This window comes from Haliaeetus albicilla, chromosome 14 (assembly GCF_947461875.1).
Source record: "Haliaeetus albicilla chromosome 14, bHalAlb1.1, whole genome shotgun sequence".
In the NCBI taxonomy this organism is placed as follows: Eukaryota; Metazoa; Chordata; class Aves; order Accipitriformes; family Accipitridae; genus Haliaeetus; species Haliaeetus albicilla.
This window is the reverse complement of record NC_091496.1, coordinates 8,514,949-8,530,934: the sequence shown is the minus strand read 5'-3', so window position 1 is coordinate 8,530,934 and position 15,986 is coordinate 8,514,949. Positions and strand designations below refer to the sequence as shown.

At 45.8% G+C, this 15,986-nt stretch overlaps 1 protein-coding gene across 2 annotated transcripts in view; it reads left to right on the top strand.

Annotated features, from left to right (window-relative positions):
* Positions 1 to 12,173: 12,173 nt before the first annotated feature.
* The window catches only part of DMTF1 (cyclin D binding myb like transcription factor 1), a 31,938-nt gene continuing 28,125 nt past the window's right edge, over positions 12,174 to 15,986 (top strand). The window contains exon 1 of one of the 2 annotated variants that reach the window (XM_069801672.1): positions 12,174 to 12,351. The gene's annotated coding sequence lies outside the window, so the exon portion shown is untranslated. The remainder of the gene's footprint in view (positions 12,352 to 15,986) is intronic. The other variant, XM_069801671.1, reaches the window with a different exon arrangement.

The window sequence follows — 15,986 nt, the reverse complement described above, 5'->3', positions numbered from 1 at the left end:
AAACATTTCGGATTTAGTGAGAGAAGAGATGGAAATACAGATTCTGCCTCTAGCTGAAATGTCCCTTCCAAATTTCTTATTGTCACCAAGTGACCTCCCATCACCAGCATCTCCTTCTCCTGTGTCCTGCTCCTTCTGGATAACGAGTTGCAGTGAAAGGTGCCCCACCAGCAAGCACACGCCATAGTTAAAGATTTGTGCTGATTTAATTTGAGAACAAATTCATCTCAAAAACAAGTGAGCAGATGAAAAGAGAAATTATAACGGGAACCAGGATGCAGGTTGCAGTATAGCAGTCACTGCTACAATACAGGAAACCAGCCATATGTTCGTGAGTGTAATATTTTGTGCTTTATTTTAATTCTGTTTGGCTCAAGATGGTTACAAGGCTTTTACAAATGAGTTGAAGGAATGAGTCTGATATCTGAAACATAAATCCTGCTCACATCACTAGTAAGAGTGGTCCTACTGGCTAACTCAATCAGTTTAAACTAAAAATCTGTTAAAAAACACTGGACAGATTCTGACAAGAGTCAGCCAAGTGGGATAAATTTAGATTAACAGCAGTATAAATCAGGAGGATATGACCCACCTGGCATGAAAAAAAAAGCACATAATGAAAAGATCTTCCAGATGCATTCAAATCCCTAAGAGGATCACTCCTTTCCACTCATAAAAGTGAGAGAATAATGTGTTTCAGTCCTACAGAGAGAAACTGCCACTATCAAAATTATTGTAATGAAGAAACTCATAATAACACAAATCATTTTCATACTTGAAGCAAAGTCTTCTGCTTGAATGTGATTCGATTTCCACTGCAGACAGCATGCTGACATTTACTAATGGATTAGCACATCATTCTGCATCATATCAAATATACCGCAGCAGTATAACCTCTGGCCCCACACATATGGTTGCTATTTGAGATCAGTGTGACTTGCATGAACACTGCAGCTGTGTTGGCCCTAGGTGAGCTGATAAGTTTGTTAATGCCTACCAGAGGAGAAAGCTGCCCTGTAACTTGGACTTGGGGGGTGGTTGTGGAAGGAATCTCAGCCAATGGAAAAATCCTGATAATAAAGTCTAGGATTTATAAGTTCGATCCCTTTTTGAGCTGGTTGTGAGCCAAGTCCTGCAGCTCTTAGCTGGGGATCTCTCTGCTATGCTCCTCTGTACCCCAGACTCTAGGAAGGTATTTTAGCTTCTGCCTAGGACTTGCTTCTGAGCTGACCCCACCGAGAGGTGGGTGGCAACTGCACACCTTTCACCGTAACCATGTGAGTTCCCAAATCACTAAAAACATACACCATTGAGCTTAAAAAACAACAACCCAAACCCTGTGGGGTCAGAGTGCTCCACAGGGAAGCACAGCCATATACACATCTACATGTACAGACCAGGCTGGGAACTAGAGGATAAGCTGTGATTAGGACAGTCCTCGGGGCAGTATGTCACCGAGATGATTGAGACAGAAGGAGGGAGTGAGGTTGGAGTATCCACCATGGTGAACTTAGCCCTAAAGTTCTTTCATCTCACAGGGCTAGAGTAGCCCAGAGGCTGCTATCAGCAACCAAGCTGGATAAATCAGCACTCTGGGAATGAGAAATTTCTCTTGCAGCCTGAAGTCATTTGCACAATCCTTTACCTCAGCTGGGGGATCATTGCTGGAGCACAACCAAAGGGCATGACCGAGACATCCTGCTGAAGGGCTGAAAGGCTTTTTATTGCTGAAAGTTGAATTCACGGTCCAGTTTTTCATTTGATAAATCCATAGCTGTCAGCTACAGACGCTTCAGGGCAGCGTTGTTGCATAAGAGCACAACATGCTGTACCCCCAACTCTGATCTTGGAAGATATAAACACAAAGAATCAATTTCTCGCTCCTTTGTTTGAACTGTGGCTGTCTGTAAATGCTGATTGTAAACTCATTTTCTTTGAGATCCATGTCCTCATCCTTTCCCTCCACTATGTAGAAGAAAAGTGTCCAAAATGCAACAAAGAGCAAAACTGGTCATATGGTAAAGGTGGGATGTACAATGTGTGATGATGGCATATGGGCAGTTCCTGTTACATCAGAGCACAATCTAAAATCTGAGGTTTGCAGTAAACCAGAAAAGACAGACAGATAGCCTGCATATGGATGGGACAATCTTCCTACTCATTCACTCTCTACAGAGTCACATCCTTAGTTGGCCTAAATCTGCACAGCTTGACTGACTCCACTGCAGTGGAGTGGGTTTATAGCAGGTAATTATTCATCCCTAGAAAGCTCAGGGTTGTTGGGATCATGGGGGAGCAAGTCCATCTGTAGCCTGAAGAACTGGGTTTATCCTTCTGACCTTTGCAGAAACTGCTAAAGCAAAGGGCTTAATGAAGAAAGGGAAAATTTAGGCACAAAGCATTGAATTAAGTGTGGGGAAATGACCTGTTGCACCATGTAGTCCTCCCACCAAGGCAGGGGTAGGTACCAAAAGCAATTAGTTTTCCATAAAATTCATTTCACCTTTCATTCAGGGGCAGAGAGCGGACAGCAGAGTGCAGATTAAGGGGGTGAACACCTCACAACCACCAGCGAAGGATTTAGATCTGTTAGGTCTTGAACCATCCTTTAAATGCCCTGGAACACATGCCTTCAGCCACGGGATTCTGGAGACTGTGCTACAGGGACAAGAGAGGGGCTTCTGAAAATGCAGATGTGGAAGCCCAGTCTGCATTTTCATGCTGGGCTCAGGGCTCCCACTGGTGACTGAAGCTACTGATGGCAGTTTCACCAGTGGAACAAATTCAGGAATCATCCCCCCAGCGAGCAGCTTTAAATTAACCTGATTATTTCATCCCAGCTCTTTGACAAATGAGACTGATTTATTTAGCTCATTTGAAACAAGTTCATTTTAATGAAGTTATTTATATAGCTCCTTGATGCCATTAGCCAGATTACATGCTGTCCAAAGGGCATAATGCATGATCTCATTTCCAACTTAAACCCTTGTATTTCTTTCATCCTCTAACTTAAGTAGCAGGAGTTCAGAACATACGTTCTTCCGTTTTCTCTCTAGACAGCAAAAAGTCATTTGACACCTGCCAGGTAGTATTAGCAGCTCATTTAGTCACTTTTTCTCTAGCCTAGGAAATCAGATTAGAATGTGAAACATATTTCTGCTAAATCGCATGGAAATACAAGCCTCTTTAAGGTCCAGAAACATATCACTCTGTTACTTTTGGAAATGGATAGTGTCATCCTGGCCACTGCCCTGTAAATTGCCAAATTTGATTTACTGCGTTGATTGCTTCTAAGATTATTCTCACCAGTTTTTTCACATCTCTGATAGGAAAAAAATAGATCAATTGTGGCTCGAGTTTCAAGCCCCGCCCTGCAATGAATTTTCCAAGAGATGAACTTCTTGCACTTGTGCTCAACCTCCCTGACATCAGTGCATCGGCATATAGGCACACAAGTCCACTCTATAGAGCACTTGGCATGTCTGAGCCTTGCTCTGAACGCGAGACCCAAGATGAGGGACATGGGCACCTCAAATCACCGCTGAAACTGGGCACTGGCACTGGGTACAATCTTGCTTGCACTAAGGCTCCTCGACTCTTTGTGGCTTCAGGTGGAATTGCAAGCAGCAAGATAAATGTATCCAAAGAACTCGGTCATGCAGGACTGGACTGATGTTATTGATGTTATTTATGAAGCGCTGAGTTTGCAAACTACTACCTGAGGCCCAGATATGCTTAAACGTCAGAGGCCTCTCCTTGGTGCTTCTGATGTAAATGTAGACGTTTCTCAAGATGTTGGAGGAAAGAGAAAAGTGCCTCTGGAGGTTTCTGGAGGATGATCTCGTCTGCCTAATTTAGCCTCTGTCTCTTCTTGAGTGTAAGGCATCTACAGGAAATGTTAGGCACCTACATTCTAAGAGGACTCATCCACCTGGCCATCACCTCGGAACGGGTCCCTAACAGACTGTTTTCTTATTAAAAGGGAAGAATGTGAGAGGAGCACTGGTGCTCACTTCTTTTTGCATGAGAGCTTCTGGCACAATCCCTTCCCCGGGAGTTGACAGGTCTCTGTCCAGGCTCCTCCTCAGTGTGGGGCATGGGTCCACGGACATGTTCTCCTCAGTGGTGAAGCCATCTAAAGCAGTTTCTAAGGTACTACCCCTGCAACTACTTCTGCTCACATGTCCTGCAGCCCTCTTCTGCGGCTTTGTAACAGCTTTGTGGGTTTGTGCTGAAAACTGGGTCACTGAAAAGATCCAGGGCAGAGCAGAAAAACAACAAAAAAATACCTATTTTGGGCGTTTTTCTTAACCCAGACCATTTTAGTCATGTTGCATTCTGGCAGGGATGGTGAAGGCGGGAGGGGGTGCTGCTCCCTTTCTTCTTACTCAGAGCCTGAGGACGAGCCCAGGGTAGGAAGCCTGATGCTCAGCCGGGCAGGACAAAATGGGGACCTCACACCCAGCTCCCTGGAGTGTGTAGGACTTTCACATTACACCCTCACTGGAGAAATCTGAGGCTAGTGACAGAAATCCTTGTTTGGCTTCAAGTGTGCTTGCTGCCAGAATAGGGTCATTCTCTTTCTTGGTGCTTCTGACCTTCAGCTCTATCATTTTCAGTCGCTCTCCAAGAATATGGATGCAAGGCTCCAGGTACCTCTCAAGCTAAGCAAGGAGACACATTAAGAGTTTAAGCACCTCTCGGGCAGAAGTTCTAGAAAGCAGATGAAGTCTATCACTGATTTTTCGGCAGCTTTTTAGACCTTTAAATTTAGATATTAAATAGGCTCATCCCACCCTTCACTAAATCCTCCAAATACTCTTTTTTCAATAGCAAATGGTTTGGGGTTGGTTTTTGCTGTTTCCCAGAAAGAAACCACTGAGAGAAACCTTTAATCACACTGTACATTGCAAGAAAAACAATCAGCAATGGGCCACATATCAAGCAAGCAAGATAAAAAGAAACATTAAAAAATGGGGCAGAAGTGATCCTCAGAGGTTGTTTAGGTTGTGTCTCTGGTGTATCTACTGACAGAAACTCCAAATGACTATTAAAGGGAGGCTCCCAGACCAGCATGGGCCCAAAAGGCAGGTTTTGTAAACACAAGAAAATCCTACATTGAGGGGAATCATGCCATGAATAGCTTTTCTTCCAATGGAAAGATTTGGGGTTGGAGTTGAGTTCTGCCTGCCAGCTCTGTGATAGTCCAAAGAGACAAAAATAAAACTGGCTGACCTGCTTAGATAGTCAAAGTTGGAAACAGAACAACAAAGAGGAGAAGAATTTCATTTCACAGTAAAACAAATTTAGGAACAAACCAGAATGAAAATACAAAGTAGATGCTGCTTGCTCATATCTCCTCTGAGTTGAAGCAGCTGGTTCCCAGTTCCTGAATATATCACAGCACCATCTGCCAGCAGAGAGTAGAATTACATGATAAATGGTACATTGTGCCTGAAGAAAACACTTTGTCCCCTTCAAATGCATGGGAGCTTTGTCATTGCTTTCATGGTTAAGCAGCATTTGGCAAACACTGCCAAAATGCTGAAGCTACATGAAAGCTAAATCAGCTTGCAGCTCCAACACAGGACACGTTTTCCCAGGGTGGAATACATCACTCTTCTCCCACAGCTCCTCTGAGAGTTCAAGACCATGACCATACAGCTCCAATTACTGGAATTTTATGGGTGACATAGGCCAAGGAACAAGCTCTTGTCCCTCCTGTTGTCCCTCCTTCCCCTACACAGCTGCTGCTCCCCTGCCCACCCATAGCCCCTGCACACAATCTGCGTACGATGCCACACAGAAAGCACCTGTCCACTTTTGTCTGTCCCTCCTACAGCAAGAACTAAATTTTGCCACCCTCTCCTCATGCCTCCCCCTGCCATCAGCGCCTTTGATTTTGGTGGCACACAGTAAGTCGCTTCCCAACTGGGATCCATCTGCTCCTCCCATCTGCTCTGTCCTTTTCTCTCCCTTCTCTTCTGCCAGTGATTCTGTGAGGCCTCGTTCCTTCTCCTCTTCTACTGTCCACACACCCCTATTACAGAAACAGGCTCCTCCTTCCTGTTCTCCTGGATATCCCCTCCAGCCACCAAATCCTTTATGGATACTGTGAATTGCACAGCTTCCTTCCTGCTATACTTTATAGTAGGAAGAATGCATCATCCGGATGCCGCTGACAGCTCAGGCCCATGTAGACCTTAACGGCAGCTTGCCCTCTTCTCCCTGTCTCTGGGACTCTGTTCCTTTTTCTTCTTCATATTTAGCTATATCAACACAAACATTGCTAGTCTTGGGTTAGGTTCAGTGGGATCACTACTGCTATGGCCCCAGTCTGTGGGGAGAGCTGGGCACCTCTAGGTGGCAACCCAGGTGGTAAGTGTGCTTGCCCATGCACCTAGGCTGACTGTGATCGTAATTTAGGCATCTCAGTAGAGATTTCAGGAAAAAAAGAAAGGAAAATGCCCTCCTTCCCAGCTCCACAGACTGTGTATCGAGGCTCCTGAATATATTAATGTTCTCTAATACTTTCCAGGATTCTGACAGAGGGTACGTGACACAGTAGGCATTCAAAGCATATCACCAGAGCCTTTCATGGTGGGTCAGTCCATTATAGCCTCACTCAGGTGCAAGTGAGGAAATACGTAAGATTGCCACCAAAGACAAGGTCTCAAAATGAATGACCGCCCTCTATAGGATTCTTCCTAGGCCAGGCACCAAGGTAATAATTTTTATTACAGGACACTCACTCTGCAGTGGAGAAGCTGCACAAGCTCGCACCATGCTCTGTTACTCTTTCTCTGGCATTTCTGTCTTTCATGGCAGCTCTTCAAAGCCTGAGCAATCCTCCATAGCCAGCACCTACCAAACTGTGAGCATATAAATGAACAAGTGTTATATAAATACTAGATTGTTTATATATAAAAATGTATTTTTTCTGTAAATAAGTAATGAATATATTTGCAATACCCATATGAATTAGATACATATCTATACAGACAGAAATCTATGTAAATAAGAATAATCTTATAAACAAACACAAATCAAACTGTTTGCAGGACAGTGCAGTGAGGAGAGGTATCTCACCCTCTGGGTTTGTTCCCTCCAGCTTGTGCCAACTGCTGCCTCCACTCAGAAATTCCCTGCCCTAGAGACTAACATCTCCATGTCTGCGACAGAAAGATACAGTTCCTAGGGAAAGGATGGGAAAAAACACATACAAAGGCTTAGTCAGAGGATAATCCACAAGAGATGGTCCAGCTTTTCTCTGTCAACTTGCCTTTTGCTTGGAGAAAAATTTTTATGAATGACATGAAGATGCATTTTTCAAATGTGAATCCCAAACTGCTGCTCAGCACCCTGCTGCCTGTCAGTGCAACTGGGAACGGATGGAGTTACAGCAACAAACATTTGGCGGGTCAAATCAGTGGTTCAGCTCTGCCAGCCCAAAGCAACAGAGGGAGCATCTCACACTAAGTGGGCACAGCAGATAAATACATGCAATCAAATGAGGAGAACCTCTGGAGCTGTGGATTGCAATGAGCTGGGGAAAAAGGCACAACTTGTGACAGCATCTTTCTGTGAAACCACGTGAAACCAGTCCAGGGTCTGAACTGGGACCAGTGCACCAGACCGCATTAAGCAAGGCACAGCTTATGTACCAAAGCAGAGCAGAACGACCATTCCCCTGAGAGCACCAAAGCTCCTTCGGATGCCAGTGCAGAGACATACAACCAAAGACCTCCCTAGTGAGATCCAGTCCACTGAAATTAGTAGTTCCTTCTGCATTTTATCATTTCATGTATAACGTGAACTTCCAGAAGTTGTCAAAACCTTTGAGATCCTCCTTGGGAGGAGGCTATGGCCTGCACTGGGCCACTCGCAGGAGCTCCGGCCATCTCTGAAACTGCTGTAAATGAGCCATTGTGTGCCACAACACCAGCTGACCAGGGAAGCATGTGGAGCCCCTGCTCAGGCAGATTTAAGGCAGAGAGGCAGCCGCAAAAGGAGGAGATACAGGTAAAAAGACAGGCGAAGGGTGAGACAGCTGAGGAGATGTGTGGCTGGAAATGTGCTCTTGGAAGGAGATGCTCCATGCCAAAGAGGTGCATTCCCAAGGGACTACAGTCATGGGCAACACACACCAGGGCAGGGACACCCCTGAAGGACTGCAGCCCATCAGCGACCCAGGCTAGAGCAGAGGAGAATCATTAAGAAGCAAAAAGCGGAAGAAAGAAACTCTTACACACTTGACCAGAACCTGCTGTATTGTCACCTTACCAAAGGCACTGGGATGGCCTGACCATAACTCAGAGGGCACCAAAGGGAAGTTGAGCCTGCAGAAGGGGGAGAAATTATCTTTACCTAAGTGTCTGTTTGATTGTTTATGTTCTTCTTTTATACCTGAAACAGTGATGGAAGTTCGTGCTAACTGGTAATAAATTAAATAAAGTAAAAACTCCCCCAAATTCAAGACTCTTTCTCCCACAACAACTAGGCCCTTTGAAGCTCCAGGGGATGGTCCTGTACCTGTCTACTGCAGGAGAGGGTTTACCTATTGGGATGTTTATGCTCTCTACACCAGGGGAAAGGAGCAGCTTCACCCCAAATGTTTGTCTGAAAGTGTATCTCAGTGAGGCTGATGATGGGAGGTTCATCTCAGAACAAAAATACTTCATGTATCCCCGGGAAACTAAAGTTAGGAGCCTAAAGAACTTCCCAGCCGGGGTGTCCTACGAGGTTAGGTTGATTGAAGGATTAGCAGTTTGGACTGCCTGCTGGGATCTGCAGGACTTAAATGTTTAAAGCAATTTATGTGGGTTTTAGGTATTGTGATCCCAGCCAGCTAACATGAGAAAGACAGAAATAAAAGAGTTGTGCAAAATATCTCCTGCACCTCTGCTAATTGCTCTAACTTGACATCAGGGAGGTCCTTGTGTCAGCTCATCCGTGATATCTGCCCACCCCTGCAACTGCTCCACCAGCCTTTGCTGCTCCGGGGCCCTTAGCTGCACATCACCTGGGATGCCAGTCTCTCTAAGCCGAGAAAAAAAGGCAGTAAGTGATGTGCTCATACCCCAACCCATGGATTTGATAATATAACCAAGATCTACGATCTTCTCTTCCAGCTACATCAAAACATGCTCCAGGGCTCCCCATATTGATTACTACTCCTGTCACTTACTTCATATTTACACCATACACACTCTTACAGGTCAGTTCAAAAGCAAGCTACTAAGGCCAGCCACACTGCTTGTCATCTTGTACACCATCCACCCTGCCCACGTCCCAGTATTTAATACATATAATTCAAGGCCTTCTCTAACTTCTACTTTTTGCTTTTCTTCTCTTGAATCTTGCAGATTAAAACTTTTTATTCCTATTAAGAAAAAGGATCTACACCAAGATTTCAATCTTGTATACTTCCTGTCACCGTCCATGTAATCAGATTTAGGATTATTAAGAGTTCATGCTTTACCTTCAGGATTTACTGAGCACCATGGTGAGTCATCAGCATGTTGATGATCCTCCATCTCATGTCTTCTTCTTATCGACCAGTGCCACAGCCTCACTTTTCCCCCAATGCCTGATGAGGAGTGAGCGTACTGTACCTACAGAGCAATGCTAATTTAGCTTTAACTTCATCGCAGCAAAGGGAGAGAAGTTCCGTCTCTGAGATGCAGCTGGTGGGTCCAGAGCACACTGCAGTAGAGACACCTGGTGGCTACCAGGAACATAGGTCCTCTGGAAGAAAACTGGATGTATGGGTAAAAAAACAACTGCTACTTTATAAAAGGGATTGTTAGGTCCATAGCAAACTCCATGTTTGATTCTCTCATCAACTTAATTAGGTATATACGCATGTAATTGTTCCCTTAACATGAGACAACTCAGGATGCATGAATCTCATTTACTCCACAGAACAAGAGTCCATTACAGAATAAGATTTTATCCTGCTCGTGAAACACCAGAGAACTCCAGTCATTGCTTTTTTCTACATATACCTTGAACTTGATATACAAGTTAATGTTCCTGAGCATGGTTATATCAGCTATCTGTCAGGAAAGTGATATTACTCCCATTGTACAAATGGGGAATGGGACACAGAGGTCATAACCCCCAAACTGAGCAAAAAAGTCTTGCAGATCTGTGCCTAAGACACAGGACGGTGGCATACAATTCCCGGTGCCCCAGTTGACAAAGTGCTGCCACGTGATCTGACAGCAGTGGCTTGTCATCTTCATATCTCATTACGACACATCCTAGAACAACAACACTACCTAAAAGCAGGTAACAATTTTGCAGTTTAAATATGGTTTTCCATAAGGTACATCGAGATAAATAAGATAAAAAGACAATAAGGAGAAAGACTTTATACCCAGCATGAAAGGAGCTCATAACTGAGGGGATAACATATGGAGAAAATAAGCAAGGTATGGAATGAGTCCCCTTCGTGTTTGCAACTTACTACATGAGGTCTTTCTAGAAATTTCATGTGATGAAGACAGATATGAAATGTCAAAATTACTGCTTCCGGTACAGTCTCAACTCATCTCCTGATTATGCATTTTGGTACAGCTCAACCAAGTGATATCCTGTTGTTTTTGAAGCAAGACCACAGCCACCTTGAAAAAAAAAGCAAAACAGAGATGTACTTCAAAAAAGGCAAACGTAGGATCCCCACTCCATTTGCTGCAAAAATTGGGGGAAAAAAACATCAGGGAGCTGCAAGAGACCATGGGTTCACAAATCAAACAGCTGTATGCAGCCCTAGAAAACCGAATTGTACCTCTACTTTGGCCAAGGAGTGCCTAAGGGCACCGGGTGCTTAAAACAAACTTTTCCCTGGAAGTCAACTACTGGATGTGGAATTTGAGATCCCTGAGGTTTGGTGTCCAGAAAGACCAAGTGCAGAGACAGCAGAGTTAAGTGTGCTTCAAACAAAACGGATGCTATAAATCCTGCTGTCAGCTCCTTATCCCAGCTACCTTCTCCTTGTCCCAGCTGCGCATTTCATCTCCATTCTTTCACCACCATACAACTATGTGCAATGTCTCCTCCCTACCCTGCCTTGTCTCCCCATTACAATTCTGAGTCTTAGCCCCTCTGTTTCCATGTCCCAACTACAAGCCTCCGTTTTACAGGTGCAAATGCCCGGTTTTTCTTCATGACTTTGTTTTAATCGAGAATAAGAGACAGCGAAACCGAGCTTTGCTACGCTCCCTTCCACAGAAACTCCCTGGGAAGAGTCACGCAGGGAGGACCCTGTTCTCCCCAGCATCTCGAAGCTGTAGCGTGCTCAGGGCAAACAAAGAGACGCAAAACCTTACGGGTAAGATGCAGTTGCCTAACCGCAGTCACCTAGCCCCGTCTGAGCGATCCTAGACTAGACGGGGCATCTCTCCTGCCTTGCCTCCCTCCAGTTGCTGCTTCAGAAGCACACAGGGCTCCCCCGGTCGTGCTGACTAGTCCCCGGCAGGCATCTTCGACGCTTTGGGGGTTTTAAGGTGTTAGAAGGCACCAGAAGTTTAAGGCAACCGAATCCTGCCCCGCAAACAGATTCGGGATCCTGACAGCCCGCGAAGATGGGTTGCAGAAAAGCTGTTTACAGGGGACAAGGGCACATCGTAAAGCCCCTGAGAAGGTCTGGGGGAGGACGCGGCCGGTGATCCACCGCCTAAGGGAAGCAGCCAAAATGGGACTTGTAGTAGAAGCGGAATGAGGCTTTTTACACATAACACCGCGGGCAGGGGATCCCGCTCCCCGTCTTGCCCTGACCTACCCTGTTTGTCTGCGGGGGTGACTCTTTTTTTGGCCAAGGGTCAGGGCGCCTGCAGGCGCCCGCTCCATGAGGCGGCGAGCACCACAAGCCGCAGACCGTCGGCCGTTTGCTCCCGTTTTTAAGGCTCATTCCTGATAATACGCCTTTTTTTTTTTTTTTTTTTTTTTTTGTCCTTTATTCCCCCGCTCCCCAGCTCATCAGGCAGGAGGGAAACGAAGAGCGACCCCTGAGGGAAGCGCGGACGCAGAGAGGAGCCTTCCCCTCAGGGGCCCTTCCCGCCTCCCACCGCCAGCGAGAACGGCCCGGGGGGGGGGGGGCCGTGCGCTTTGTGGCGCCGCCGCCGCGGCGGCCCCCGCGCCGTGCGCTTTGTGGCGCCGCGGCGGGGCGGAAGCTGGCGGGCGGGCGGGCGGCGGGCCCTTCCGGCGGGCTCGCGGGTCTGCCTGCGCCTTGCCCCGCCGCTGCCTCCGCCTCCCCCCCCTTCGCCGCTCGCTGCCGCTCGGCGCCTCCATCCTGGTACTTGGGAGTCTCCATCCTGGTTTCTCAAGTGCCCGGACCCAAAACAGGAAGTAAGTGCGCGGGGGCCTGCGGGCCGACGGGGCCGGGCAGCGGCGGAGCGGCGCGGAGCAGGCTGAGGGGGGGGAGCGGGAGGAAGGGGGAGGCGGCCATCATCCGGCCCCACGCTCTTCGGCCGACGCCGGACCGCGGGCCGAGCCGGGCCGGGTTGGGCCGGCTAAGCGGAGCGGGCGAGCGGGCTCGGCCCGCGCCGCCGCCGCCGCCGCCGCCGGGCGCCGAGAGGACGGGAAAATGGCGGCGGCCCGGGACCAAATGGCGCGGGCGGGCGGGGGGCCGAGGCGGGCCCCGAGGCGCGGAGCCGCCGCCTGCGGGGCGCTGCCCCCGCCTTGGGGGCAGTGCCGGGGGCCGGGGCAGGGCCGCTGCCTCCCGCCGGCTCTCCCCTGCGGGCCGTGGCCCGTTGTTCCCCGCCTCCCCGGGGCGCTGCCGGGCGCCGGGAGCGCTGCGCAAGGAGGAGCGGTGGAAGGGGGCCGGGGGGGGGCGCGGCGGAATGGGGGAGAACTTGGAAATCGCCGAGCCTCGGTTCCCTCGGGGGGGCGGCGTGCCGGTTGGGTTTGGGTCGGGGGGGGCTTTTGTTTGTTCGTTTGCGTGCCGTTTCTGTTTTAAAGTGCTGTCCGCTGACCTCGATGTCTGTAATAAAAGGCCGCCTGCACGAGCGCCTGTAAATCTCCCGATTCCCCCGCGCTGGGTCTGCGGTTGGGGTTTCCTAAGCTTTTGGCTTTTATCTGTTCTGTTTCATCTTTTTTTTTCCAGCGAGAGTTGTGATTTGAGGTTGCTTGGGGCTTTATTTTTGAGTGGAGTCTGAAATGCGTAACTCTGCCAAGATCAGGGGATCTAAAAGCGGTACCAGGCTTTTCTGCACTAGAGTTACGCTCTCTGTTTTGCCAAAATAGAGGATTCTGGTCAGACAAGCCTTTTTTTCCTTCCCACCCCACCCCGCCTTTTTTTTTTTTTCCAGGTCTCTCTATTCTTGGTTGTGCACTTGGGCACAGTGAAGCGTGTTGCACTTTTACTAGCTATCTCTTTTGCTGACAGATAGTATTTGAATGTATTTATTCAGAGTTACCATTGTTCAGCCCCACCTGGCTGTTGTAAGTTACATGTTGAAGTAATCTGGAAAATGCTTTTTGTTTGCCAGCAGTGCTCTGGCCATAGATGTAAGTTGGCTTCTTGACAGCATAGTTAAAATCCCTTTGCAAAACCAGGAGGTGGAGGCTTTGCAATGAGATGGCCACATCTCATTCAAATTCTCATTTCCATCAATCCATGGAATATGAATATAATATGAATATAATATGAATATAATATCCACATGAATATAATAATGGCAACAATTTCTTTCTTGTTTTCTGGACACTTACTGAAACTTTCTAGATGATGTTTTATGACTTACCAAAAAAGATTGAACAGTAATTAAAACTCCATAAATAGAATGCCTAAAAATACCAATTTTTGTCTTAACCACTAAAAATTATAAAAGGTGGGTCTATAAGAGGCAAAGACCTCCATGTGTCTGTACTGTATTTTACATATTCCAATAGTTCCTTATTTATGAGTGTTAATTCTGGCCTCAGAAAGCAACAGAGCCATGGCTTTGCTTATCAGTCTTAGGCCTTGTACAGTTAGGATAACAATTTTTCATATTTTATTGCATGCTGAATTTCTCCCTGTTGTTTATAAGGGTGAAGAAGTTACTGGAATGCTTAGAATGAAACTGGACTTACATGAAGGAAAAAGAATATTTGTTTTAGTACATATCATACCTGTCAAGATTTTTGTCCATAGTCATAACCTTGTGCCTGAGAGCCATTTTCTATTACTGAAAAAGAAACCTTGCAACTTTCTGTGTTTTTTCTTTGAAAAGAGCTACGACTTAGCTTTCCCCCTCCCCTGTGTGACATTTAAGCATGCTCAATGCTCTTTATTAAAATATCAATGGATAGGCTAGAACTCATGGAGTTCTGCCAAATTTGGATCAATGCAAATGAGAACAGTTTGTCCTATTGTGTCTCCCATATATTCCGTTTCTGTGATGGCCCACTTCTCTAAGTAGCACTGATGAGTGGAACGTAACAGTTCCTAAAGGACTGTAATCTCATGTTGTTACAGTTTAATAAATCTTTGTATGCCTTGAACTCAGGTCTTTGGGTCCTTCTGTTTGATATTTGTCTGGTTTGGTCCCCTCTTACATCCGTTGTTGCAGCTGTTAAAGACAATTTCTCTGTGGTGGAATTTTAAATTTGAGTGGAACCCACTTGGTGTGGAGAAAAGTCGGTTTTTTGTTGAATAATAGCATAAGAGAATTGGCACTAGCTGAATAGTAAAAACTCCTGATTATGTATTGGAAGTATTGACTTGGTATGGAATACACTAAACATTCACGCTTCCTTAAATATGAGGTATATGAGGTCCTCTAATGACTTTATTTCCTTTGTGTTACTCTTGAATGAATGCCTTGAAATCCCAGTGCATCCCATGTGATTGTTCCAGTTAAATGCCTCAGTAGTGGAAGCCTCCCTTAAAAAACTTCAATTTTTGCTTCTTACAGGGTTTACTGAAATACACTTTTACATTTTGCCCAGTGCAGAGAACACAGCCTTTAATACAATTTCATGTAGAAATTTTAAAAGATTTACAACAGTCCACAGAAGACTAGACATAACATTCAGTTAATAACTAGGCATAATGACAGAATTCTGTCTGCAAGGGTAAAATTACTATTTCTTAGAAGCGCTTAATTTTTACAGCCCACAGAATAATTGAGCCCATCTGCGTGATGAAGATGATTAAGAATTACAGGAATTTTGTATAAAAATGTTCAGGTTTTTGGTAACGTGGTATAAAATCAGCTTTGTGGGTTTTTTGTACGTAAATCTGCTGCACGTTTCCCAAATAAATAAGAACTGCTGTATTATGTGGCGTTAGTGGAAAATTTGTATTGGGATTCTATATTAAATGATTCTTGCAGGCGAAGTATTTTCCTATCTATTTGGTTGCATGTTGAAACCTGTTTAAAATTGTAATGCAACTCTTAAAAATGTGGGATTTGGTGAACACACCGGAAAATCTAACAAGCCAAAAAGTGCTTATTAAATTTACACTGGTTTTTAAGCTGCTATCTTAGAAATTTAAGATTATGCTGTCTTCGCTGCATTTCGTAATGCGCATCCACACTGTTAGTGTGTGTGCATCCAGCAGTGTTCCCTTCCCCCACAAGCTGACACCCTCCTTCAGAATATAAAATATTAGTTGGTAGATTGGTATTTCTATAAAGAATGTGTTTGAATCAAGGATTAAAGAAAAGTCTTGTGTCATGCATTTAAAATTAAAGCGAGCTTTTTGTTTTAAATAGAAAGCAATGCATTTTCAAAAGTATACTTAGTGAAGTTAGGAAAAGAAGGTGATACTTCGGACGTGACGAGACTACTCATGTTGTAATTCTCACTAATTAAGGAACATTGGCTGTCATTAACTTTGTATGTAACTTTTTCAAGAGCAGACTTGTACTGGATGTGCAGGTGTCTGTATTAAACAGAATTCGCATGGCACATCCTAAAAGACTTCTGCAGTGGTATGGCATTGTTTAGCCTGGCTTCGGCTGTCATCTCGTGATAAATCAAGGACATCGGCC